The sequence below is a fragment of the Panthera onca genome, chromosome A2 (genome assembly GCF_046562875.1).
Source record: "Panthera onca isolate mPanOnc1 chromosome A2, mPanOnc1 haplotype 2, whole genome shotgun sequence".
NCBI lineage: Eukaryota > Metazoa > Chordata > Mammalia > Carnivora > Felidae > Panthera > Panthera onca.
In genome coordinates this window covers 28,894,724-28,920,161 of record NC_138340.1, presented here as the reverse complement: position 1 = coordinate 28,920,161, position 25,438 = coordinate 28,894,724, and the positions used below count along the sequence as shown (strand labels likewise).

General features: G+C 41.8%; 1 protein-coding gene across 4 annotated transcripts in view; it reads left to right on the top strand.

Moving 5' to 3' along the window:
• Window positions 1–1,788: 1,788 nt before the first annotated feature.
• Window positions 1,789–25,438, top strand: part of FHIT (fragile histidine triad diadenosine triphosphatase) — a 1,422,334-nt gene continuing 1,398,684 nt past the window's right edge. For all 4 annotated transcript variants that reach the window (XM_060633696.3, XM_060633695.3, XM_060633693.3 and 1 more), the window contains exon 1: window positions 1,789–1,929. The gene's annotated coding sequence lies outside the window, so the exon portion shown is untranslated. The remainder of the gene's footprint in view (window positions 1,930–25,438) is intronic.

The window sequence follows — 25,438 nt, the reverse complement described above, 5'->3', positions numbered from 1 at the left end:
GTTGAGCTTTCCGTTTTCACATGGTTCAATGAGTCCTTCCACATTTAGTCTGGCTGCCGACACATGTGTTGAAATCTCTCATGCCAGTCAGCCTGAGAAAGGTTGGTATTGCTGAGCTGAGTCTGTGCTCATAAAAGCTAGAAAGAACTGTTGTATCACAGCAAACAACCCCAAATTGACAGAAGATTAAGCTAGGAAGCCTGAACAGGGGTTTTAATTTCTACACACAAAATTAGTCTCTATACATATTGATCACATTTCTGGTTCATCTGTGATTATCTTCAATTTCATCTAGTTATTCGCAATTCTCTAATATTCTATGTGGCCATGGTGTTTGTGTGATGACCTGTAAATTGACCATAATCCACAGTGACATTCTCTGAGAGCCAAGCTTCCTAGGACATCAGTATTTCACACCAGGACATTTTGTAGGACACCTCGGTACTCTCCATGGGGTTCAAACATCAGAAAGGATGAGAGATCTAAGACTTGGTGTAATCACTTGCATGTAATGAAGCAGGCCAAAGAAACAAGTGAGGAAAAAAAAAAAAAAAAAGGAAATGGTGCCAGGCAAAGTAGGGACATATCTGGGTGTTTGTCCAAGTGTAATTGCTCTTTGTTTCTCCTTAAATGTAAAAGGTGACTGGCAAACATATGTTCTTCCTTGGCACTAGAAATGGGAGGAAAGAGAAGGGAAGTAGGCAGTCCTGAATAAGGGAGGTTGTTATAAGGAGCATAGTGTGCAATATGGAGAGTCTGAAGGACAAGATTCTAGTCCCTGTACATGAGCTGCACGACCTTATGCAATTATTTAGCTGTTCTGCAATTTGCAATTGCATTTATCGCAAAATTCATTTTACTTTTCATACTCTTCTAGACCAGGAACATCTTGAAGTTAGGAATTGCATCTGACTCAGTGATTTCTCCAACATCCTAGACTATATTGAGAGAATGATTTTGAATTAGAAAAGGGAGCAAGCACAAGGGTCCCATGGTGGTTCAAGATGGATTTAATAAATCTGCACCAAAGAAAGGGAGAATAGAAAATAAAGACTACTCTAGATTTCATTCAATTATTCAAAGTATATTTACTGAGTACCTACTACTATATATACTTCTAGGTGCCAAAAATATTGCCGTGAGCAGAACAAAAATCGTCATCTAGTTAGATCTTCCACTATAGGGGACAAGACGATAAAAAAGATAAATGAATTACACACAGCACTGGTAAGGAAAAGTGCTAAAAAGAAAAACAGCACAAAAATGGTAGACAGGAAGAGACAAGGGAGTTTGCGGTACAATTTTGGTTAGGATTTCAGGGAAGGCGAAGTGTAGTCTTAAGATGGATCAAGTGAAGGTCTGCGAGCCGGTGTGGCGAGAGAAACATGAGGAAAAGAAGGCTTAAGTAATCAAGAACGATCCAGAGTGAGTAGAGGAAGTGAAAGTAAATCCAGCCAGTCGGGGGGGGGGGGTAGTTAAAAGGAAGAAAGGAAGTAGGAGGGAAAAAAAGCAGAATAACCTGAAGAGTCTTATTTGTCACTTGGAGAAAAAGGAGGCTTGTGCAGTTTATGACAAAAATCCCTTTCCAGAGCTATTCTCACCTCAGTTGTTGTCTTGAAAACAACGTTTCCTACCCCTGAATCAGAGTTACTGACATTATGGCTTCTGATTGGCCCAGTTCAGGATCATACTTTACGCCTATTGGCCCTTGCGTCTGTCCAGACTAGCGGCCATATTAGGTCCCGCCCTCGCCGCGGTGCCGTCTGGGAATTGTAGTCCCCTCTCCGCTCCGTCTAGTCCGGAGACTTTTTGCCCTCCGGTTACCGGGTCCCTCAGGTGGCCACCCCAGTGGGCACACGCCCAGGCGCCGCTTCTGCCCCGCGCTCCCTCCCTCTGCCTTTCACTTCCCAGCTGCCAAGATCTTGGAAGGTAGGGGCAGGGGGCAAGCCCCAGTCGAAGAGTGTTTCTGGGGTGCGGGTCTGGGTTTCCACTCGTGTCTGGTCCTTACTCCCGCAGTCCAGTGGGATGGGGTCTGGCTCGCACAGCTCCTTGAGGCAGGGGAGGTTGTCTGTCCGGAGGACGCTCCTACCCCTTGAACCTTTTCAGGCCCCATTCTGAGCAACAGCCCTAACCCTAACCCGCCCCTCATTCGCTGCACGAAGGAGTAAACTAAGGCATGGGCCACACCAGCGGCTCCAGGGATACCCTGGCACCCAGACCTGGTGGTGTAATTGGCACTAGCCGCTTTTTGAGGGTTTTCCAAGGTCATAGGCAAGTAGCATAAACCGCTGCCCCAACAAAACTGTGTTAATCACCCGGCTTTGGGATCCGCAAAGGGAGGGGGCTGAACACGTGCCCAAGAAAGGAGCTATGTAGGTAGAGGGAAGGTAGTGTTTTGGGAGGGAATCTTACATTTGACATTTTGAAAACACAAAGCACTGGCTTTATGGTGGGGGAACTCATGAGGACTCGTTTGGACTATTTTATGGATTAATGTAGTTTTTTATACAAAAATACGCGGGGATTTAAAACGTGTGGGGGGGGAGGGGGGAGGGGAGGCTGGTTAGTGGAACTGGAGTTGGAGGCGACTCTCTAGGATCAGATTCTTTTGTTATATGACCTTGGATCAGCCACTCACAGTGCTTTATTTGGGAAAAAAGAGCTTAAAGATCTTTACCGAAGTGGCCCAAGGATGCTGGCTGGAGCCGAAAGCTAAGAGAGGTCTTGCTTGTGGAAGTCTGCCACTTGCAGATTTACTGCTTTATTATTTCGGATCCCTCAAGAAATGTGCCGGGGACCAGCAGAAAAATGAGCTCAGTGGTTGTTGTAGAAAGGCCCTGACCTAGGCTGGGCCTGGGACTACCGAAAGCGACTCCTACTCGCACCTGTTAAGCCGGGTGTGCCTGAACTCTCCCTCTCAGGCTCCATGTTACTGCCGGCGGCCTGAGTAGCGCAGGCGTCTGGGAGTTGGAGTCCTGCCGCCTGTTTCCCGGCGGGCTGGTACTCTATCTCCCAGCGTGCCATGTGGTGCGGCGAGGTGTCTCCTGGGAGATGAAGTCTCACTTCCAGCCTTTCTGTGGATTGCGCCTTTGACTCGGAACTACAACTTCCAGGTGGCACTGCGTTCTTGGCTGGCAGCCTCTGTGTCCACCTGCTTGGAGCTGGGACTAGAGAGAATTGTTTAGGAAAGCAGTTGTTGGGTACTGGAGAGATATAGCTAGTAAAGATGTCTTTTGTAGGTGTCGTCGTCATTGATTGTATATGCTGTTACAAGTATTAGATAGGGGAGTATTGTATGTGCTTTTCCAAGTGTTAGGGAATATGCATGCTTTATAACACAGCTAACACTGGATAATTTACAGAGTGTTCATATTACTTCTTTTTGTAACACCGTACCTGTCATCTGTAGATGAGGAAAAACCTTGAGAATATGATTTGTCCACATGACACACCTAGTAATAAAATGTAATTTATATTTATTACCTTTAGTTATTATAGTTTAATTCTCTCAAATGCTGTATGAGATAACCATTTTATATGCATTTCACATATAAGAAAACTAAAAGTTTTAGTAAAGCAATTAAAGTTAAGCAAATTGTCCAAATTAACTCAGCTAGTGAATAGAAGTACTGGGATTGTGACCCAGTCTCCTTGATAGTCTCTGCTTAGAAAAAGGCCGCACCTGAGATGCTGGGGGTGGGGGTGGTGGTGCTGGGTGGCTTAGTTGGTTAAGTGTCTGACTTCGCCTCAGGTCATGGTCTCCTAGTTTGTGAGTCTGACTTCCAGGTAGGGTTCTGTGCTCACAGCTCAGAGCCTGGAGCCCACTTTGGATTCTGTGTCTCCCTCCTTCTCTGCCCGTCCCCCACAAATGCTCTGTCTCTCAAAAATAAATAAACATTAAAAATAATTAAAAAAGAAAAGAAAAAGACCCCACCTAACAGAGTGAGGGAACCCAACGTTTCTGAGTACAGAATTTGGAATTTTTCCATTATACCATGTTTCCTCTGTAGTCAGAGACTAAATGTTAGGGCTGCAAAAACCTTTGAGATCATTTAAATTTAAGGCAAAGATCTTGGAACAGTTCCTGGCATATAGTAAAAGTTCCACAAATGTTAGCTATATTTAGCTTTATAATACCTTTCTTTTAGAGATGAGGAAACTGGACCAGGTGCTAAAGCAGTTTACCCAAGGTCATAGGGTTGGTTTGTGTCAGAGATGAGACTAGACCCGAGCGATTCATTTCCTAGTCCAGGGTTATTTTCATTCTACCATCAGTCAGCTAGGAGGAGCACTAGATGTGAAGCTGTTTAGATAAGGTTTCCCTCCTAATTTGTTTTTTGTAGGCCATAGTCCAGGACCCATTGTTGTAAAGGCCCTCTTCTTATTGGTAAGGTCGTACTATTTTATTAATTAAGCAAATATTTTTTGAGCATCTTCATATGCCCATCCTCTTTAGGTGCAGGGGCCACATGGATTAAAGGAGCTAATGAGTAAGGGCTGGAAGGACCTTAAAAACCATCTAATTTAACTCCTTTATTTTATAAATGAGGAAAGTGATCTATGGTCTTCATCTCATGCCCTCGTGTCAAAAGCCTCTTGTTTCTGCCAGGAGACAGGATTCTGGAGGCCTCATAGTACTGTATATGACTTTTCAGGTTCATGATTTCTTTTATTTGGTGTTCTCATCCTGTTCCTATTCCTGGAAGCGTTTGGTGGAATGCTTTAGGAAATATTTCTGTGCTCCTCTCTTTATTTGTATATACATGCAGCTTCAATATGCTCCCTTTCTATTTTGGGAATGTCTTGTTTTGGTTCCCCATGCTTTTTTCCCTTTTTTTCTTTCAGACCCTTGAGAACAAAATCTGACACTGTGTTTGCATTCGCACAAGTTACATTCTAACCCACTAGCTAACTTAGGGTATCAGAAATATACACATGCGTTGTTTGAATTATATAAAACTTTAGTTTTAGAAGGCACATTGGCCCTTTCAGTTCGTAGATAATAAAGCAGGTAACTTACCTCTTGTGTGTGTGAAAGATGCTTTCTACATAATTAGTTACTAAACTAACGTTTTTATAAATTATCGACTAAACATTCATAAACAGTCATCATGAGAGATGTTCTCCCCAACCCCTCCTGCCCCCTCCCTACCGCCCGCCCAGCGCTCTCCCAGCTAACAGTCTGCTTGTTCAGCTTCCAGCACATGCCTGACCACTAGTAGACACTGAAAAAATGTTTGTGAAATTGCATTCATAAGCATCCCTAAGCTCTGTTCCCACATCTTTTTCTTGAATCTCTTTTAAGATAGAAATGCTTTGAAATATAAGATGTAGCAGGTTGCTTTCCTTTCGGTGTCTACATTGCGATGAAAAAAATCTCAGCCTTTGAGGTCATCTTCCAAGGGGCTGTTTCTTTGGGAATGTCCATGTCTGTGATTTCTCAGACGAGAAAGTGATCCAAATAGCAAAACATAGCAAAGAAGCCATAGAGAGTGGTAGTCTGGAGGCCTATGATTTAAATCCCAGCCTTCCCTCTTAGGGCACTTAGCCCTTGGTTTCTTCTGTAAACTAGGAATAATCAGCATTTGTACCTCATAACGTGATGATAAAGATTAAATAAGGTGATGTTTTTAAGGCTTGGAGCATGTTGTCAGGCACTCAGTAGCTAGTGTTCAATAGATGGCTAGTAGCTCTTATTTTTGTAATAAAAGTAAACAACATATGAAAATATATCACATTTAGTCACGATTTAAACTTGAGGCAGGTGTCTATTTTATAAAAGGATTTGCCATTTGATTTCTTAGAACAGCCAGGTTGACCATCACATGTCAAGTGTGCCCGCAAATTTGATAATTGATCTTGCCAGCACAGTGATACTCTTTGTGTGGGGAGAGAGATAGATAGTCAAGCTTTCGCCTTTACGTTGCCTGCTGAGAGGTCCCTGATCTGTGGTTCCGTCTATATATTAAATATCAGATTGAAAAGCGGCCTGCCCTTGTCAGTGAGGGCTTCTTTCTATTTCTGGAAAGGACTAGGCCTATTCCAGGTGTCTCAGGGTTAAAGTGAAACAGTCATCACCCTGCTGGTGACTAACCCCAGGGCAATGGACACGTGGACATGGCAGGTGTCTCTCTAAAGCTGACACCTGCAATAGCCATGAGGCTATTGGTTACTGATAAGGAGTGAGTGAGAGAAAAGGGGTGCTGCAGGGGACAGAGAAGGAGAAATGGGTAAGAGCAAAGAGCAGATGGGCAGAGGGAACAGCAGAAGCCCTCAGTAGCATCTGTTTATTCTGCACATTTATCCTGCACCTAGCTCTGTGCCAGGCACCTCACTGGTAGGCCCTGGAGACACAGCTGTGAATGTGGCTGGCATGGAGTTGGTTGTGGTGGTGGGTGGTGGTTAATTTTAGGCAGGGAAGACCTTAGAGGAAGAAGGAAGGCAGGAAAGAGGAAGTAGGAAAGGAAGAGTGGGTATTGGGGTTTGATGAGTGGAAAGGTCTCTGTGTCTGGGGTATAAAAATCACTGGTTGTGGGACTTGGGGAGCTAGGGCTGCGCTGGCAGCCACCAGTGATATTATTCAGAGTCCAGTTACCTGTATTGTAAAAGAATTTTGGACTTTATTCCAAGGGCATTTGGGAAACCATTTTATAGTCTTAAGTGGGGAAATGAAATGATAGGATTTGTTTTTTAAGAGTGTGGATGCAGTATAGATGATGATGAGCTTGTGAGAGAGAATTGTCCAGGTAGACCTGTGTTTTGTTTGTTTGTTTGTTTTAACTTTAATGACCGTAGGAATCTCCTGCTGATCATAAGCTGCTGGTTCTGATTCAGTATATGTGAAATAGGCCAGAGATTCAGGCTGATGCCATTGGTCCACGGACTGTACTATGAGGAGCAAGTATTGAGGAAACTTTTGCGCGATCTAGATGGGAGATCGTGGTGGTTACAAGAATGGACTCTACAGGGGCGCCCGGGTGGCTCATTTGGTCCGACTTTGGCTCAGGTCAGGCTCCCACGGTTCGTGAGTTCGAGCCCCGCTTTGGGTTCTGTGCTGACAGCTCAGAGCTCAGAGCCTGGAGCCTGCTTCAGATTCTCTGTCTCTGCCTCTGTCTCTCTCTGCCCCTCCCCTGCTTGTGCTCGGTCTCTCTCTTTTAAAAATAAATGAACATTAAAAAAAATTAAAAAAAAGAGAGAATGGACGCTAGAGGGTCAAAGACCTGGATTACAGTCTTGGTTTGACACCTTACTTTTAGTGTAACTTGGGGATAATGTCCTAGTCTTGCTGAGTCTCAGTTTCCTTATTATCTGTGAAATGGAGGTGATGATTCCTGTTTCAGATTTCAAATTGTTGAAATTTTCCGGGAGGTAACCCATAGAGAGTGCTTAGCACAGTAACCGGCAGTCAAGAAATGGTAGCTGTGAATTTGCTCTTACTGTTGTTAATTGATAAGACAACCTCATGCACCCTGCTCCACGTTACCTTGTTTATCATATTTTGAGTACTAGATGGAATAGTTCACTCTTCATTGTACAGTTTTTGTCTCCGTCTCGCATGTGATGTGCCAAACTTCTTCAGTCCTTTGGTAAAAGCTGGAGCATTATGGGCAACTAGATATATTTCTCCCATGCAATTGAGACTCTAAATTTGATGAAGAAAAAATCTGGGATCCTTAAAGTATCATCTTATATCTGATTAAGAAGGGAATTTGAGGCACCTTGCTTCCTCATGTAAATTTACTTAGCCCAATTATGGTGCTTCCTTCTTTACATAATTTTAACCTGTTTGGATTGATTTTCAACCAGTGGTTCTCAGCCCTTGCTGCAAGTTCAAGTCACCTGGGGCTGGTCCCATCCAGAAAAATTAAATCAGAGCGTGGGAGGGGAGGCAGGCAGCGTTACTTTCTTTTTTAAGTTTCCCAGGTGAGTCTGAAGTGCATTTAGGAGTGACAACCACTGATTCTAACAACAGAACATCATGAAATGAATCAGTACAGTCTAACAGGTGAAAGTCCTGTGTGGGGAGGGAAATATGTAGAATGTAGCATTTTGAAGGCTTTGGGCATGAAAGCCTTGTCACAAAGCTCTCCTGGAATTTGATGAACTACAACCATAGGTTGTGTTCCGGGTTATCTTTGGGGTCAAATCCAAAGGCACCCCTCCCCACCCCCTGTCCCATTTTGTATCTCTAGTTGTGCTCGCCTGACTTAGGATTCTCAATTTTGTTTCAGGCTGTGTTTCTCTTCCTGATACTTAGTTTGTTTTATGCCTCATAGCTGGAAAAAAAATAGTAACCCATTACAATTACGTTCAAAAGAAACTGAGTTACATGCTTTCGTGAGCTGTGGCTTCATTATTGTAAAGGTTTCAACTATTGTTCAGATACACACTACCACCGGTTTTAACTAGTAACATTCTTTAAATTTTTATTTTAAATTTCTTTCTTTCTTTTTTTGTTTTTAATTAAGTAGGCCCCACGCCCACCGTGGGAATGAACCAGTAGCATCTGACCATTCTAATTCAGTAGCCTGAAACGGAGGCTTCCAGAGAGTTGCCTATTATAAAGATTTGTTTCCTTTTTAATTTTTTTAGAGTTACCCTCACCCTCCTTTTCAGGGCAGAATAATTAAGCTAATTTGATTAAATACCTTCCATTTGATGGATTATCCATAGTATTTGGGGACCTTTTCCTTTTAAAAGTTTTTTTTTTTTCTTATAGAAAATGTGTATATGTAGGTTTGTATCTGTCTGAATATTTATATTTAAAACCTTGTATCCAGTGTCCAGGAGCATTCTTGGCCTGAATTTCGATTACCCTGCACCACAATTTGGTTTTTCAGCATTTCCTGAGCGTTTTTTACTCATCAGGAGGTCATTTCACAATTGTAGTAGTTTTATTTTTCTACTGTGTTGACTTAATAGAGGGGAAAAAGAGAGTAGGAAAAAGTGTTCTCGTTGGAGGGTTTAAAATCCATTTAAAAATTACATATTTGGGGGATATTTTGTACATATGCCAAGGTTTTCTTTTAATGATAAATAAGTAGGAATAGAAGGGGAAAAATGAGAAACTGGCTAAGAGGTTTGCAAAAGGCACACCTCGACAGTATTCTGGAACTGAAAGGCTCTTTCTGAGTCTATTTATGTGTTTATTAGTCTTCCTTGTTATGGATTTACCTCTTTTTTTTAAGAATCAGATTTCCATTAAAATTCAGTGTATTTTGCAGTTTCTCAGACTCACAGCTATTGGAGCTAAAACCCATCACAGATAATGTGGAAGTATCAGTACTCCCTCATGAGGTTTAGTGCTTGCATATTTTAGTTGAGCACGGTTTGGAGGAGAGTATGGTCTGTAGTCGTTTAATCACTGAAGCATGTGGTGGATGGTAAGAACAAAATTTTCATTTTCTGCAAGGCTTAAGGTCTTCTTCCCATGTCTTCATTTTGGGGAAAAAAAAAAACACCCTAGAACTCATTGCTGTCTTAAGTCTCCACATTACCAGCAGGACAGTACCTGCTCGGTTGTGCCCGGAGACGTTCTAAGGATGCCTCGGAGCAGGTGTGTGCTGGGAGGACCGGCAGAGGAGGGGGCTGGAACCTGCTGGGGTAAGGTTGTTTGTCTCAGCCCAGGAACACAGGCGATTCCTGTTCAGATTCTCCCAGGAATGAGGCTGGTGGATAGAGAGGTAGTGGTCCCAAGGAGGGCAGGAAAAAGCCACCCAGACGGAGAAATAAAGGCAGAGGGTATGGAAGGGGTGTAACAACAACAAAGATGGTCAGGTGGAGGGCGGGATGGAAAGTTTTTTTGTTTTTACAAATACCTATGTGAATGGTGCCCTCCTGAGCTGTGCTGTGCCCTGCTTGCCTGGTTATCACACGGAGGGGACCTGATGAATGAGAGGTGCTGGCACCTTCAGAAGAGGGGAAGTGATACTGGGGTACAAAAACAGCAGGTGGCCACTGCCATGTGAAATCCCAGTTGCTGGGATCTGCTGGCTGAGTGGGTACGAGCAAGGCCAGAAGCTTCTGCAGCCAGTGACCACAGATGAAGGTTGCAGCTGAGGCCTTCTCTTGGCCCCTCCAAGCAGGACAGAAAGCTTCTTCTAAGCCACGGCTTCCTCTAGGCTCTTGAACTTCTGAGAGGCAACAGGCCAGCTCTTCCCTGGCCTGGAGGAGTTAGCTGTGTTGGGCTTCCCAGTGCAGATGAAACAGCTGGGTGCAGCTCTCGTGGGTTGGGGACTGGCTGGAATGATATGGAAAGGTCCTGGTGGGGCCAGAAGCTCCTGCATGTCTCAAAAGCTCCCAGGTGGTACAGATGCTGCTGGTCCATGGGCCACACTTAGAAAGCAAGGTTCCAGTTCTTTATGGCTCCTCCTATGCTACCATTCTGTTGTGATGCGATGAAGAGCGTTAGGAGTTCGCAAATACATAGGGCAGTCTCTTACAGGTCGAGGGTGATCTTGGGCAAGTTGTGTTGCCCAAGAATTTTATTTTCTTCTATAAAATGGACATAGTGAGTGTGTATCTCATAGGAAGGTATGAATAAAATGGGATAATCTATATAAGATATTAGCACGAGTACCTCTCCTATAATAATTTCTTAGTAAATGTTAGCTTTTATTTTTATTATTGTTATTATATTTTACATTTTTATTATTTTTGAGCTCAGAGACCCAGATCTGTAAACCCAAGGCATGCGGCTTTACCGGGTACGAGATGTGGACACATGGACAGGTCTTGATTCGGTCTGTTTCGTCATCTTTAAAATGGAACTTGTAACAGTCACTGACTCTGGATGTTGTGAGGGTTGAGTAAGATTGTATGTATAAAGCTCTTGGCATGTGTTAACTACTCTTATGCTTATGAATACTAATCACTGGATTTGGGTGGTCTACACAGCAGCTTCTGGTACTCTGGGTTGGCCAGGTTGCTGTGAGTCACTCTTGGTGTGGTAGGAGCTGCCTACACTAGGGACAGGTAAGTGGAGAGTGGGACCAGGATCTGGAAGTAGGTGATGTCTGGAAGTTAAGGTAAGCAGGCAGGTGGAATGTGGGATGACAGCCTGGTGACAGGTCCGGTAGCAAATCCGACTCAGTGCTGAAGTTTGCTCTGACCATGGACCTCACTGGGCTCTGCCTTGACAGTCTCTGACTCGCCTGGTACCCCAGTGTCTGTACCTAATCTCCAACTGTATTCTTGCCAGTTCCTGGTTGTGAGTCATTTCCTTGCTCATCATTAATTAATTCACTCCACACTCACTGAGGCCTTTTTCTTTGGTCTCTGTAGGTTAGTTCCTGTGTTTTAGCTTCCTTGACTTATACTTTTTTTTTATAGCTTTTATTTAACCTCCATTTTTGATTGGTGCCCTCTTTCCTCTGAAGGAAAGGAAGCTCTATGAAGGCAGGAGTACTGGCTATTTTGCTAATGCTGCCTCCCATCACCTGGTCCCTAACTTAGAACTCGATGTTGAACTTTGCACTGTGCCTCTTACTTCTGGGCTCTGCTCCATTACTTCTCTGGTTAGCTGAGTCTTGGTTGCACAGAGGGTATAGGTAAGTGAAATCTGTTGAAGTCCTGGACCTCAGCCCCCTTACTGCTTCTTGAATCGTACAGCCTCCCCTTTCCTCCCTTTCCTGGAGAGAGTGCCTTGCTGATTGTGTTAATATTGTGTATTTTCCCTCTTCAGAAGTTTGCTCCCTGAAGGCATGGACCTTTTGTAGTACTGTTTCTTGCTCTTTCTCCATGCATAAAGCAGCACATGGCCTGTGATGGACAGGATGAGTTATGTCTCATCCTTACCATCAAGATCTGAAAGTCTGGGTTACCTTGAAGGCTGCTGCTCCATGCAGGTGATATAGGAATTTTCAAATGCTGGGAGTCAAGAAGGGGCTCATAGGAAGGGAGTAGAGACAAAAACCTATTCTCTGGCTCTGAGGACCAACTCCTGTCTTTGCTTCTCATTAGCCGTGTCATCTTGAGCAAAGGACTCAACCTTTCTGCATCTCGCTTTTCTGTAAAACAACGATAATACCAGTTAGCTGTTAGCTGTTGTGAGAATCAAGTGAGATGGTTGCTGTGAAGCATGCCCTTGCATAGTGCCTGATATGTAGCCACCATTCAATAAATAATACCTTGATTGGTGTCATTAAACCTGGGATGCTGCTCTGTCTACTCCTGCTGGTTGGTAGTTGCACATGGGTCCCAGTTTTCACTTTGAAAATCAGGGCTACATCCTTCCCATAGTACTGTGTTATTAGTGGGCTGTCATATTCCCTTTGGTCATCAAGTAAGCGTAGACGCCATCGGTTCTGGCCATATAGAGTTTGCTGCAAATGTTGGCGAACAACAACCCAGGATTCAACACAAAAAATAAATGCTGGTTGATGTTAAAGACAGAGAAATAGAGATCAGAAGACAAACACATCCACCGTACTGTAATATTTAAATGCCTTCTCATAAACACTTAAGATTCTCATTAGTCCAACATCAGAAAAATGATAAATATTAATATTTGTCATCAAAGGGAAGCTTAGAAATCAAAGTTTAGTAAACAACTGTTGTATTTCAAGGATTACATAATACCGAAGGAATTTTAATTCAACACGTCTAAAATTCTGTTTTTAAAAATTTCTCTTATTTGTTTTTTATCCATTGCAAAAACTAGGAAAGGCATGCATTTAGTTGGAAAAGATTCAGGGGACTTGCTCATTTTGATCACGTTTTCAGAGACTTAGGTTATGTTCGTGTCTGGTGTCTACAACAGAAACCCACATGTGCTAGAGCCACTCTCCTTCTCCAGATCTCCAGTTCTGCTTCAGGAGAATCATAGTGGAAATTGGCTCCTATTAGATCATGAAAGGGCACTGCGAGCTCCCTGTCTTGGCTGTGGATTCCTTTCCCAAGCTTTTCTGCTCTTGCCAGTTCTGAATGTGCCAGAAGTATGTGCAATAGTCCCCAGAGTCAGCAGGGAGCAGGGGAGAGGCAACAGACCGACATCATCACTATGAGGCAGTCAGGCTTTCCTTTCCTGTTTTCACAGAGTCGAGCATGGATGACTCCGTGTGACAGGGTCTCATCATGTCACCACAAGGATGTGGTGCAGGGAGTCAGGGGACCTAGGTTTTAGTTGTGGCTCTCACTGCCTTCTGCAAGTCTTATCCTCTCTCTGGGCCTCCCTTTCCACATCTGTAAAGTGAGGGGGCTTGGATCTGGTAATTCTGAAGTCCTGTGCCTCTCCAATGTCCTATAACCTTAGGGGAGACCTTCAGGAATCTGCTAAGCCCTTCCTTGTTCTGTCTGCAGAGGGGCACTTGCTTGGAGTGGCTGGTTTTGGGGCCACATGAACCTATATCTTGCCTTAGCTAATTTACTTTAGTTCTTAGTTTCTTATCCATTATTGGGAATAGTACAAGGTTGTCCTAAGCATAAGAGATGATGTTTGGAAATCCAGTGCTGTGTTGTTATTATTGTTATGTTATTATTGTTATATATTATATTTATATCTGGACTCAGGACTTTTCTGTCTCTTTGTGACTCAGTTTCCTCATCTAAAAAATGGGAATAGTAGGGGTGCCTGAGTGGCTCAGTCAGTTAAACGTTGGACTCTTGATTTTGTCTCAGGTTATGATCTCACGGTTCATGAGATCAAGCCCCGCTTCGGGCTCTGTGCTGACAGGGCCGAGCCTGCTTTGGATTCCTTCTCTCCTCTCTGTCTGCCCCTTCCTTGCTCATGCACATGTGCTCTTTCAATATAAATAAATAAACATAGAAAAAATGGGAATAATCAGAACGTAACTCATTGGTTAATTGTGAGAATGAGATAATGCATGAAAATATGTGGGATACTTCCTGGTATATAGTAAGTACCAAATACATGTGAGTGATGGTTTTAGCTCTCATTTGTATTATTAGTCACAATACCAAGAATGTAGTGCTTTTTGTAAAGAATAAGATAGGAAAAGGCAGGGGCGCCTGGGTGGGTCAGTCGGTTGAGCGCCCAACTCTTGATTTCAGCTCAGGTCATGATCCCAGGATCATGGGATCAAGCCTCGTGCTGGACTCCGTGCTGAGTGTGGGGTTTGCTTGGGATTCTCTCTCTCTCCCTCTGCCCCTACTTGCTTGGTCACTTGCTCTCTCTCTCTCTAAAAAAAAAAAAAAAAAAAAAAAAAAAAAATATATATATATATATATATATATATATATATATATATAGGACAAAGCAAATGGGAGTAGTTGCCTTTTCTAATACACATGCTGAAGCAGATTTTTAGTGGTCTAAAAGATCCACCATTTTCTCTGAGCATCTCGTTTAACATAGGGGACATTAAATAAATGATGTCAAGTCTGTACTTAAAAGTCAAATATCTATGTCCAACATGAATTCTTAAAATAGGATGCTGGAGCCTCTTCAGAATCTAATGTTCCATACATACAAAGGTAATGAAAACACTAACTGGAAAAGATATCTGTACCTCCACATTCATAGCAACATTATTTACAGTAGCCAAGCTAGAGAAACAAGTGTCTGTTGATGGATAAACAGAGAAAGAAGTTAGGGTACGCGTGCACACACACACACACACACACACACACCCTGGAGTATTATTCAGCTGTAAAAAATGAGAATGGTTGGACCCTGAGGCCATTATGCTAAGTGAAATAAGTCAGAGAAAGAAAATACTGTTTGATTTCACTTATTTGTGGAATCTAAAAAAATTTTTTTTTAATGCTTACTTATTTTTGAGAGAGAGGGAGACAGAGCGTGAGCAGGGAGGGGCAGAGAGAGAGGGAGACACAGAATCCGAAGCAGGCTCCAGGCTCTGAGCTGTCAGCACAGAGCCCGATGGGGGGCTTGAACTCTCGAACGGTGAGATCATGACCTCAGCCCATGACCTGAGCCAAAGTCAGATGCTTAACCAACTGACCCACCCAGGTGCCCCTTGTTTGTGGAATCTAAAACAAGAACAAAAAAAATCCCACACTGAACTTAGAAAGAAAAGATCAGGTTTGTGTTTACCAGAGCCAGGGGGCGAAGGGAGGGGGGGAAGGAATTGGAAGAAAGTGGTCAAAGGCACAAACGTCCAGTTCGTTATAAGATAAATAAGTCCTAGGCTGTCACGTACCACATGATGACTGTAGCTAACACCTCTGTAGCATATACAGGCAAGTTAAGAGATTAGATCCTATGGGTTCTCATCACAAGGAGAATTTTTTTCCTTTTCTCCCTATTGTATGTATATGACAGGATGGTTGTTAACTAAGCCTGTTGTGATAATCACTTCACAATACATGTAAATCCAAACATTGTGCTGCACATCTTAAACTTACACAATGCTGTGTGTCACTTATCTCTCAATAAAACTGGAAAACTGATATATCTCTCGCGGGAGAATGAGGAGAACAGAAGATAACTAAAATGCTTGAATGCAGGTATCTCTGGGGATGACAGCTGGGAAATGGGAAGAAATGAGGCAAGAGTTTTTTTGTTTTTGTTTTTGTTTTTTCTAAGAGCTGTGTATTGCCATTTGATTTTATTAAAAAAATTTTTTTTTAATGTTTATTTATTTTGGGGACAGAGAGAGACAGAGCATGAACGGGGGAGGGGCAGAGAGAGAGGGAGACACAGAATCGGAAACAGGTTCCAGGCTCTGAGCCATCAGCCCAGAGCCCAATGTGGGGCTCGAACTCACGGATCCGCGAGATCGTGACCTGAGCTGAAGTCGGACGCCCAACCGACTGAGCCACCCAGGCGCCCCGCCATTTGATTTTAATGGTTATATACTTTGCCTTACAATAAATAAATAAAAAACATTTTGTTACAAGTCAAAAAAAAAAGAAAAAAAGGAATCTAATGTTCCAGGTCGAGGGTCTATCTCCACATATAAGATGAAACCAAATTAGAAGAGAGCTTACTTTTTATCAGATTACTGTGGGTGAGGAATGAAACTCAGACCCTTTTGTGTGGATTCGCTCATTTCATCTTCATGGCAGCTCTCTGAGGCAGATACTCTTACTATCTCTGTATACACATGAGAAAGCTGAAACTCCGAGAGGTTAAGTAAACACTTAAGGACACCCAGCTAGCAAGTGGTGAGGCTAGAAGTGGGCCCAGGTCCTGTGATCCAGGAGCTAGAGCTGTATTAGCTGTTGTCCCCAGATGGTACAAAGGTCAGACCTGCTTGATAGCTATTATTTCTGCATAATGAAGTCTAGTGGATCAAGACAAGGATGTAAATGACTTGCTTTTTATGTAAATGACTATGCTTTTATCAATGACATAGCAAATCAGCATTCCTTTATATTGTTTCCAAGATCATTCCATTTTGTGCAAGGGAATGAGCTTCAATAGAGAATAGACTTATTTAAGGAAATGTTAATAATTTCTCAAATTGGCAGCATCAAAACTGTATTTATGGAATTAAAGAAAACATACTGCATTTATATAACGCAAATTTACCTGGAAACAAAATTTCTTTATCTTTTTCTGTATCTCAGCTTGCTGCCGTTGGCATCAGTCTATTTATTATTATTATTTTTAAATGTTTATTTTTGAGAAAGAGTATGCGTGGGGAAGGGGTGGAGAGAGAAGGAGACAGGATCTGAAGCGGGCTCCGCACTGACAGCAGAGAGCCCGATGCGGGGCTCGAACTAAAAGTGTGAGATCGTCACCTGAGCTGAAGTCCGATGCTTAACCAACTCAGGTGCCCCAGCCTCAGTCTGTGTTTAAAACACAAATATAAATTGTTTCTTGTTAACACCATTGGATCTGCAGGCAGTTATTAGACTAAGTTGGTGTTGATGAGGCCAACATCTTGGTCGGAGGGCCCACATTATTCTATGAAAAGGGGACATTAAAAAAAAAAAATCTTCTTACCCGCTGCATAAGAAAATACATTTATTTTAGAAGCTTAAACAAAAAGACAAATGCTCGAAAATAAAATAACATTGTCATTCTACCCCCCTTGTGACTGCATTATCAATATTTCAGTGGATATTCTCATTCCTTTTTTATTACATGTATAAATTTGTTCTGGTTTCTGAATTTACATAGCACCTTGCTACCTGTTTTTCACTCATCAGTGTATTGAGTGCATATTCCCAGGCCTTAATGACTGCAAAGTACTCCACTGTTAGAACATGCAATTTTCCTTTCTATTCCAATTGTTCAGCACTAGGTTTTGCCCACCTCTCTTTCTGATATATATTAATGAAGAATATTTGCGTGGATGCATCATCACATCCATGATTCTTTTCTTAGGATGCATTCTCAGAAGCGGAAATGCTGGGTCATCTTGTATGTGGCAGGAGTAGCTACCCAGTTTTTCTATACTTCACGCTATAGGTAGTGCTCCCTGTGTGCCTGGACTCCCCACTAACAGCTTCTCCTGTGTTCTGTTTCCCAAGAACTTCAGAGAAGACTATGGAGCCAGAAGCTGGTGAGGTAATTAACATCAGTCTACAGGTTCAACTTGGTGATCACAATAAACATTTTGGACTACCCATCCGAGCCATAACACGGCCTTTATTATTTAGTATGTTACCCTGTCAGCTCAGAATGCCTTCAGATGCAAGTAACAGAAAATGCAACTTAGAGTGGCTTAAAAAACCAGAGGATTATTTCTTCAACAGAAGAAGAAACCTAGAAATGGTGGGGGAGGGCACAGGTGGGTTGCGGCAGCTCAGAGATGTCAAGGAGATATCTACAGTATTCTTGGCTTTTTCTTACTGATCACTGGATGGCTGTGGTTGAAGGAGACACCTTGCTTGTGTTCAGTGAATCAGGGAGGGCTGAGGGAAGAGAGATGGAAGTGATTCATTTTTGATCCTAGGAGGTGTTAGCCTGATTTTAAAAAGTGATGCTTTTTGCTCTTACTGTAGAAGTAATGTATGACCATTACAGAAAATATATTTCACCTGTAATCTCACCACCAGGAGGTAATCACTGTTCTCATTTTGGTGTTTATCCTTCCAGTTTAGTTATAAATGCACAAAAAAGCGGGATTACCCACTGATGTACTGCCTCATAACTGGAGTTTTTAATCAGCATCCATCTCAGTGCAGAGCACCTGGTAAACACTTTACCAATTTTACTGAAAAATTAATGAATGATTTCAAAAATACTCTATGAATATTTTTTCTGTATTGCTAAGATATTTGTTTTTGACGTACTTTTTAACAGCTGCCTATCACTCAATTGTTTGGATGTTCCATAATTTCTTGGACTGATTATTTTTTCAAAATTTTCTCAAAATTTTAACTATGACAGATAATTCTGTAGTGAACATCTCTGTGTAAGAATGTGTGTATGTGTGTGTATATACAAATCTTTCACTTTTTCCTTAAATTCCTTTCAGAAGTCAAATTACTAGGTCCAGGGTCTAATTTTAGAGTCCTTGATGTATATCATCAAATTGCCCTCTTCATATGTATCATTTTCTACTACTGCCTGCAGTGTGAGTTATTATAATCTTGTTTTATTTTATTTTTTTTATTTTCAGTAGACTTAAATGTTTTTCTGAGTCGGTAATATATTCCTATGGTTCAAAAATCAACACAATACAAAAAGAAAGTTTTGCTTCTGCTTCTGTCCCCATACTCCTGTCTCTGCCCCCATTTCCCTTAGGGTTGTCACCTTGGTTAGTTTCTTTTAAAATTTTTTGGTATTTTTAGTGTATATAGGAAAATATGTGTATAAATTACTCTCCTTTTTCTTTTTTCTTTTTTTTTTTTTTTTAGAAAAAAAGCAACATGCAACATACACTATTCTGCACCTTACTTTATTTGGTTTGACTGCTGTATAATGTTCCATTATGTGAATGCTCCATAGTTGTTTTTTTTTTTTTTTTCAACTTTTTTTTTTTTTTTTTTTTTTTTTTAATTTATTTTTGGGACAGAGAGAGACAGAGCATGAACGGGGGAGGGGCAGAGAGAGAGGGAGACACAGAATCGGAAACAGGCTCCAGGCTCCGAGCCATCAGCCCAGAGCCTGACGCGGGGCTCGAACTCACGGACCGCGAGATCGTGACCTGGCTTAAGTCGGACGCTTAACCGACTGCGCCACCCAGGCGCCCCTCCATAGTTTTATTTGTCTATTTTACTGTCTAGCCTTATTTGAGGCTTGTATCTTTTCAGCCAAACCAGGCCCAAATGAACCGTGATATTCTGGCCCTGCAGCAATACCACTAATCGGAACAGGCAGCTATATCTTAATTTCCCAGACCTACTGCCTGGCCTGCTGCACATTTTGACTTTGCTTCCCAGGGTGTAGCTGGCAGTGTCTGAAGTATTCTAAATGCAAGAAGGGAGAGAGTGATAAAGGTAGGTGTATTTTCTTTGAAAACTCACTAGCCCCCCTAGCTTTGATTGTAAGGTTGTTCATGGTCTAGTTGGGGTAAAGAGCAACCCCTCCATTCTTATCCGAGGGGTGGTAGCTGCTATAGGAAATCATGTCCTGCGTACTTTTTAAGGAATTAAATGTCACAGTTCAGGACCATTGTGTGCTCCTCCAAAAGACTGTAGAGAAGAACCCTTTCTTGCCTGTTCTAGCTTCTAGTGGCTCCAGGCATTCTTTGGCCTGTAGCTGTATAACTGTTTCCTTCACTTGGCCTTCTCTGTGTCTTTTCCTCTTCTCTCCGACTCGGATATATCTCTTTGGGGGCTACCATTTGGCCCCCTACAAGGCTTTGATTTTAGTGCTCTGATTCCAGAATCTGTGCTCTGCTCTGCTATACTGTGTCCTGGGAAGTGCCACAGAAAAAGTCTATTTTCTCTTCCACATGATAAAAGAAAGACTGGAGGTTTCTTGCTCAGTGCTGTATCTTTATTGTCTTGCTCAGTGCCTTGTGCAGAGGAAGTGCTCAATCAAAAGGAATGTCTTTATCAATGAGTGATCCATTGAATGTAAGAAGGCAGGTTTTTGTGTCTCTCATTACTTTTTGCCAGGCTGAATCTCCAGGTACTTCAGTTGTTCTTTATGTGAAGTTCAGAACCCTCCACCATTCTGGCTGCACTCCTGGACGAACTCTCTAACTTGGCCAGGATTCCTCTTAAAATATGCCTTCCAGTTTGAACTCTTGATAGGATCTAAGCAACAGGATTCTCTATGGTTTGCATACTGTATTTTTAAAAAAGGCTTTATTTATCTATTTATTTATAGACAATATGAGTGGGGGAGGGACAGAGAGAGAGAGAGAGAGGGAGAGAGAGAGTCCCAAGCAGGCCCCGTGTTGTCGACACAGAACACGACACTGGGCTCTGTCTCATGAACTGTGGGATCATGACTTGAGCCTCAATCAAGAATTGGATGCTTAACTGACTGAGCCACCCAGGCGCCTCTGCATACTGTATTTTTTAAAAGTAGCCCTAGTTGTGAGTATGTGGAGAGAAAGGAGTGCTCATGAACTGTTGGTGGGAATACAAACTCTTGCAGCCATTACATAAAACGGTACGGGAGTTCCTCAAAAAATTAAAAATAGAATTACCATATGATCTAACAATTCTGCAACTGGCTCTCTACCCAAAGAATATGAAAACACTAATTTGAAAAGATATATGCACGCCTGTGTTTATTATTTACAATAGCGAAGATGGAAACAACCCAAGTGTCCATCGACTGATGAATGGATAAAGAAGAGGTGATATATGTACACAATGGAATATTACTCAGCCATAAAAGAGAATGAAATCTTGCCATTTGCAGCAACATGGATGGACCTAGAGGGTGTAATACTAAGTGAAATCAGTCAGAGGAAAACAAATACCATATGATCTCACTCATATGTGGAATTTAAGAAACAAAACAAAAAAAGAGCTGAATCCAACAATAGGCTCTTAATTATAGAGACCAAACTGATGGTTAGCAGAGGGGAGGTGGGTGGGGGGGATGGGTGAAATAGGTGAAGGGGGATTAAGAGCACACTTATCATGATGAGCACTGAGTAATGAATATAATTGTTGAATCACTATATTGTACACCTGAAACTATTAATATAAAACAAACAAACAGGGGCGCCTGGGTGGCTCAGTCAGTTAAGCGTCTGACTTCAGCTCAGGTCATGATCTCACGGTTCACAGATTTGAGCCCTGCATTGGGTTCTGTGCTGACAGCTCAGAGCCTGGAGTCTGCTTCAGATTGTGTCTCCCTCTCTCTCTGCCCCTCCCCGGCCCACGCCCTGTCTCTGCCTCTCTCCAAAATAAATAAACATTAAAAACAAACAAACAAACAAATAAAAGTAGCCCTGGCTTGTGTTCATTTTAGAGCAACTGCTAAGGTAATTGCTGGTAATTAGTACGTAAAAACATAAAACAACAACAACAACAAACTCCCTATACCAGTAGCCCTAGTCGGTCATTGAGTTTTTAGGGCCAAATTCAGCACTCAGTTAAATGCAATTTTGATTGATTTTGGATTCTGAGGATGCATTTTGAGATTGGAAAGAAAATAGTCCAATCGTCACACGTTGGGGTTTAGTGGAAAGGGCAAGCATTCTTATGAATAAATCCAGTTTTCCCTCTCTGTTCCAAGTTGTTAAACCCATGAAAAAAAGTTGTGTGCTGTAAGAGGGATGAATGATGATCCAAAGCAGTTTTTTTTGCAAGAACAAATTTCATGGATTTTCATGACCAAATATTAGAGAAGAGAACCTCTTCCTTCTTAATTTCCACCATTGGGGAATATCATTGGTGGAGTCTTTTTCTTTCTTTCTTTTTCTTTTTTTTTTTTATAAACCACATTTACCACTGCTTGTGTTAATTTTCATATTCTTGTACCCTGAACACATTTAGACTCTTAGTGTTGTACATGCTGCAGGTTTCACTGCTGTCAAAATATGTTTGTTTTTTTTTTTTAAATAACCCATGGGCTTTAACCAGCACACTCAAGATCAATTAGATTTTTTTTTAGGTAAAATCTACCTTAATATTTAGATCAGCAAGAAGATGTGGTTATGATTAACTTTTGCCCTTATGTGGTAAGATAGGACTGAGGCATACTAGTGCTTTCCAAAATGTTTCTTTTATTTATTTTTAAGGTTTTTAAAATTTTATTTGAGAGATCGTGAGAGAGCGCAAGCGAGGGAGGGGCAGAGAGAGGGAAAGAGAGAAAATCCCAAGCAGGCTCTGCACTGTCAGCACAAAGCCGGGCTAGAACTCATGAACCATGAGATCATGACGTAAGCTGAAATCAAGAGTCCGATGCTTAACTGACCGAGCTGCCTAGGCACTCCTAAAAGTTTCTTTTAATTACGTTTTTAAAAGAGGGGTTAAAACAGTGAAAAGATGCTGACTCCCAGTGGTGGACTTCATGGCTTCCTCTATTCCATTGTACTTTCTACTGCATCTTGAGGCCTTGGTTTCTTCGAAAGGAAACATTTTGAAAACAAAGGCCCTGTGCTTGGGACTCTTCCCTCTCACCTCTTACCCAGCTACTAATTCTACTTGACACCTTAGCTTAAATGTCTCTTCCACAGGGAAATTTTTTCTGACCCACAAGGCTTGGTTAGTTATTTTGTAAGCGCCCTCAGTACCTTGAACTTCACTTGCAGCCTTCATTGCATCCATTTCAATAGCTTTGTTAATGTGTGTCCTGTACCCCACACTGTAAACTCTGCAAGTCAGGGTCTATGCCTCTTTTCAACACTCTACCTAGTTTAGTGTCTGGCTCATAGTAGACACTTGATAAAGTTTTGTTGACTGATTGGTCAGAGGCTGGAAAAGTCATTTAAGGGCTTATAGGAACAATGCTTTAACAGTAGTTGCATCCATGTACTTGTGTGCACGTACATGTGCAGGCGCACGCTAATGGCGGTAAGTACTGTTTTCTCTTCTTTCTGTTTTTTTGGGGAGGGAGAGGGGACCACTGCATCAAATTACTGGAGTGGAAAGAACAGTTGACATTCTGTTTTAAAGTGACCATGTATTTGACCCACTTCTTCTCTAGTAATGTCATCACGATTGTATCTCATTGCTGTGGGTTCTTGGAGGCTGACAGGCGGAACAAGTTGCTTCAGCTCACAGTCCTCATCTGTCATACAGAACAGCTTGCAGATTCTTATTATGTGAATGAAATATGGAGAGAGGGATATTTTTCTTCCTGGGCTATCAGGGTAATTGAAAGTAACCATATCAGGGCACAAGGGGAAAATGCAGGAAAATAGACTGCTTTTGTGAAGGGCAACCCATCGGCTCTCACAACTGCAGGTGTCGAGTCTCCTCTCCAAGTGCAGAGGCGAGGGGAGTGTTTCCTGTTATCAAAAGGCCTAGTATTCGACCGGAACATTCTTTCAGTAAGGAAAACGCCTTGGTTCGTGATGCCACTCCTCAGCCACCCGATGAGAGGCCACCACCATTGCCTTTGGAGTACAACCCATGGGACCTAGGGCTCGGGCTTTGTATGTTCTGTAGCTAGGGAAGAAAACTTTTAGTATTCCAGATCAATAAACTGTGGTAGAAAATTGGAAATGTGCTATGAAAAATCATTAGCCAGAGAAATTCTACTGTTCCCAAGTTTTGCATCAGAAAACAAATAACCCTTGACCGCTCTTATAGTTTATATTTTACAAGCTTGGCCCTGGTGAAACAGAATGTCAGATGATACTGCATCAATGACACTTTGCCTTCTAAATGGTCAGTTACGGAGCTTTACAGAATAGTTTCAGTTCACAGGAAGCTTTTTACTTACTTAACATTGGTCAGAAGTACTAACGTGGTGATGGAAAGCAAGGTGCAGTTCAGCAATCATTCAAGTCATGGCTTTGTTATATTTTGAGATAGCTTTAAAATCACTTAGTCAAATAAAACTCCAAAGTACTGTAACTGCCAGGTTGCTTTATCTAATTTATGACACAGAGGCAAAAGAATCAACAATAACCCTCCATTTACCATTATTAGATTAGCTATTACTGAAACCGCAGAAAGTATATAACCCTTTACTTTGTGTTCACTTGAATTTGGTTATTAAGCTTTGATGGAACTTTCATTTAACCAAATGCCTTTGTTTACGACAGTAAGCATGTTAAGTCTTTTGTGTTCTGAATTTGATATGACCATTTTAGAACATGCCTCCCGCAAAGGCATGTTAAAGTTATAGATTCTGTTCATTTGTGTAATGTCAAACATTTTCTGTTCAATCTAGTTAGGATTTGCTTTTCTTCCCAACTTTAAGAAATGCATCTTTTTCTCTGTAAGGCTTTTCTTTTTCAGGAACATAACCAGGCATTAACAAACATAGCAGCTCCATAAAAATTGATTTTTTAAAATTAAATAAGCATCTGGTGGGCTGAAGATGTTTTATACCTGATATTTAAAAGATATTTTGACTATTGCCAAAAAGAATCAATTCTTTCATGCCGTCTCCCTTGCGGATGCCATCATATGCCACTGTGTTGTGTAGAGCTTTGGCTCGGGCTTGGATTGGTACCTCTGCCACTTTACCTGCCTATGACCTTGGACCTCACCTCTTCGGGAGGCCAATTATCTCTAATTACCCTTTCCTCAGTGTGCAATAGAGTTCTGAATAGCACTTTTCTCCTAATGTTATATATGAGGGAATGGATGTAATGTCCTCAAATGTGTGATGATGACTGTAACATTTGTGTGTACATGTGTGTATGTTTACTCGCTACATGTGGGTTGTCACCTTAACTGAAACCAGTAATAATTCCAAATTGGGTTATAACAGTGGGAATGCTGTTATCTTTTCAAGATTTAATGTTCTGGTATCATACCCATACACATGGAACATCGGCACCATTTTGGATCTATTCAGAGCTACAGTTTGAAGACAAGTCGCCATGAAGGTGGCTGTTTCAATTGCTGAAATTGGAACCCAAGAACCAAATCCGTATTCCAAAGAAGTCTTACTTTTAAATTGGAACTTTATTTCATTTCCTTTGAATTGATTTAAAAGCTAGGATAAAGACTGTTTTAGATAACTGAACTAGAAATATATGGCCTTTCCAATAAGAAAGGCTTCTACTGACATTTTGTTGTTAGTTTTCTACTGGCTCTTTCCCATATCTGTTATGCTTCTGTCTAATTGCCTTGCCCTCCTTTGCATTTTTCATCCTTAACTCTGTCCTTTACCTCCACATTTTTGGGGTAGTGAAGACAGGTTTGGAGAACTCTACACCATCTCACCCAGTCACCCTGTGACCCGTAACCCACAGAGGAGTGTTAAGAGGTCAGGCTGGGAGATCTGGTCTCTGATGTTGGTTTCCAGCGAATTTACATGGTTCTTAGGGAATTGAAATTTTTTCCCCCTCATCTCTACCATCTCCTTCCTGTTGGCTTGACTAATGAGTCACAGAAAAATGAAAACTTCTTTAGCTGTGAAAGTTCCAGCAAGGAAAAAAAAATGTTAGGCCTTTGGCATTGGTATAATGTAAAATAAGATAGCATTTAAAGATAGTCTCTGCTTCAGCATCATATTGACAATGCCCCTCAC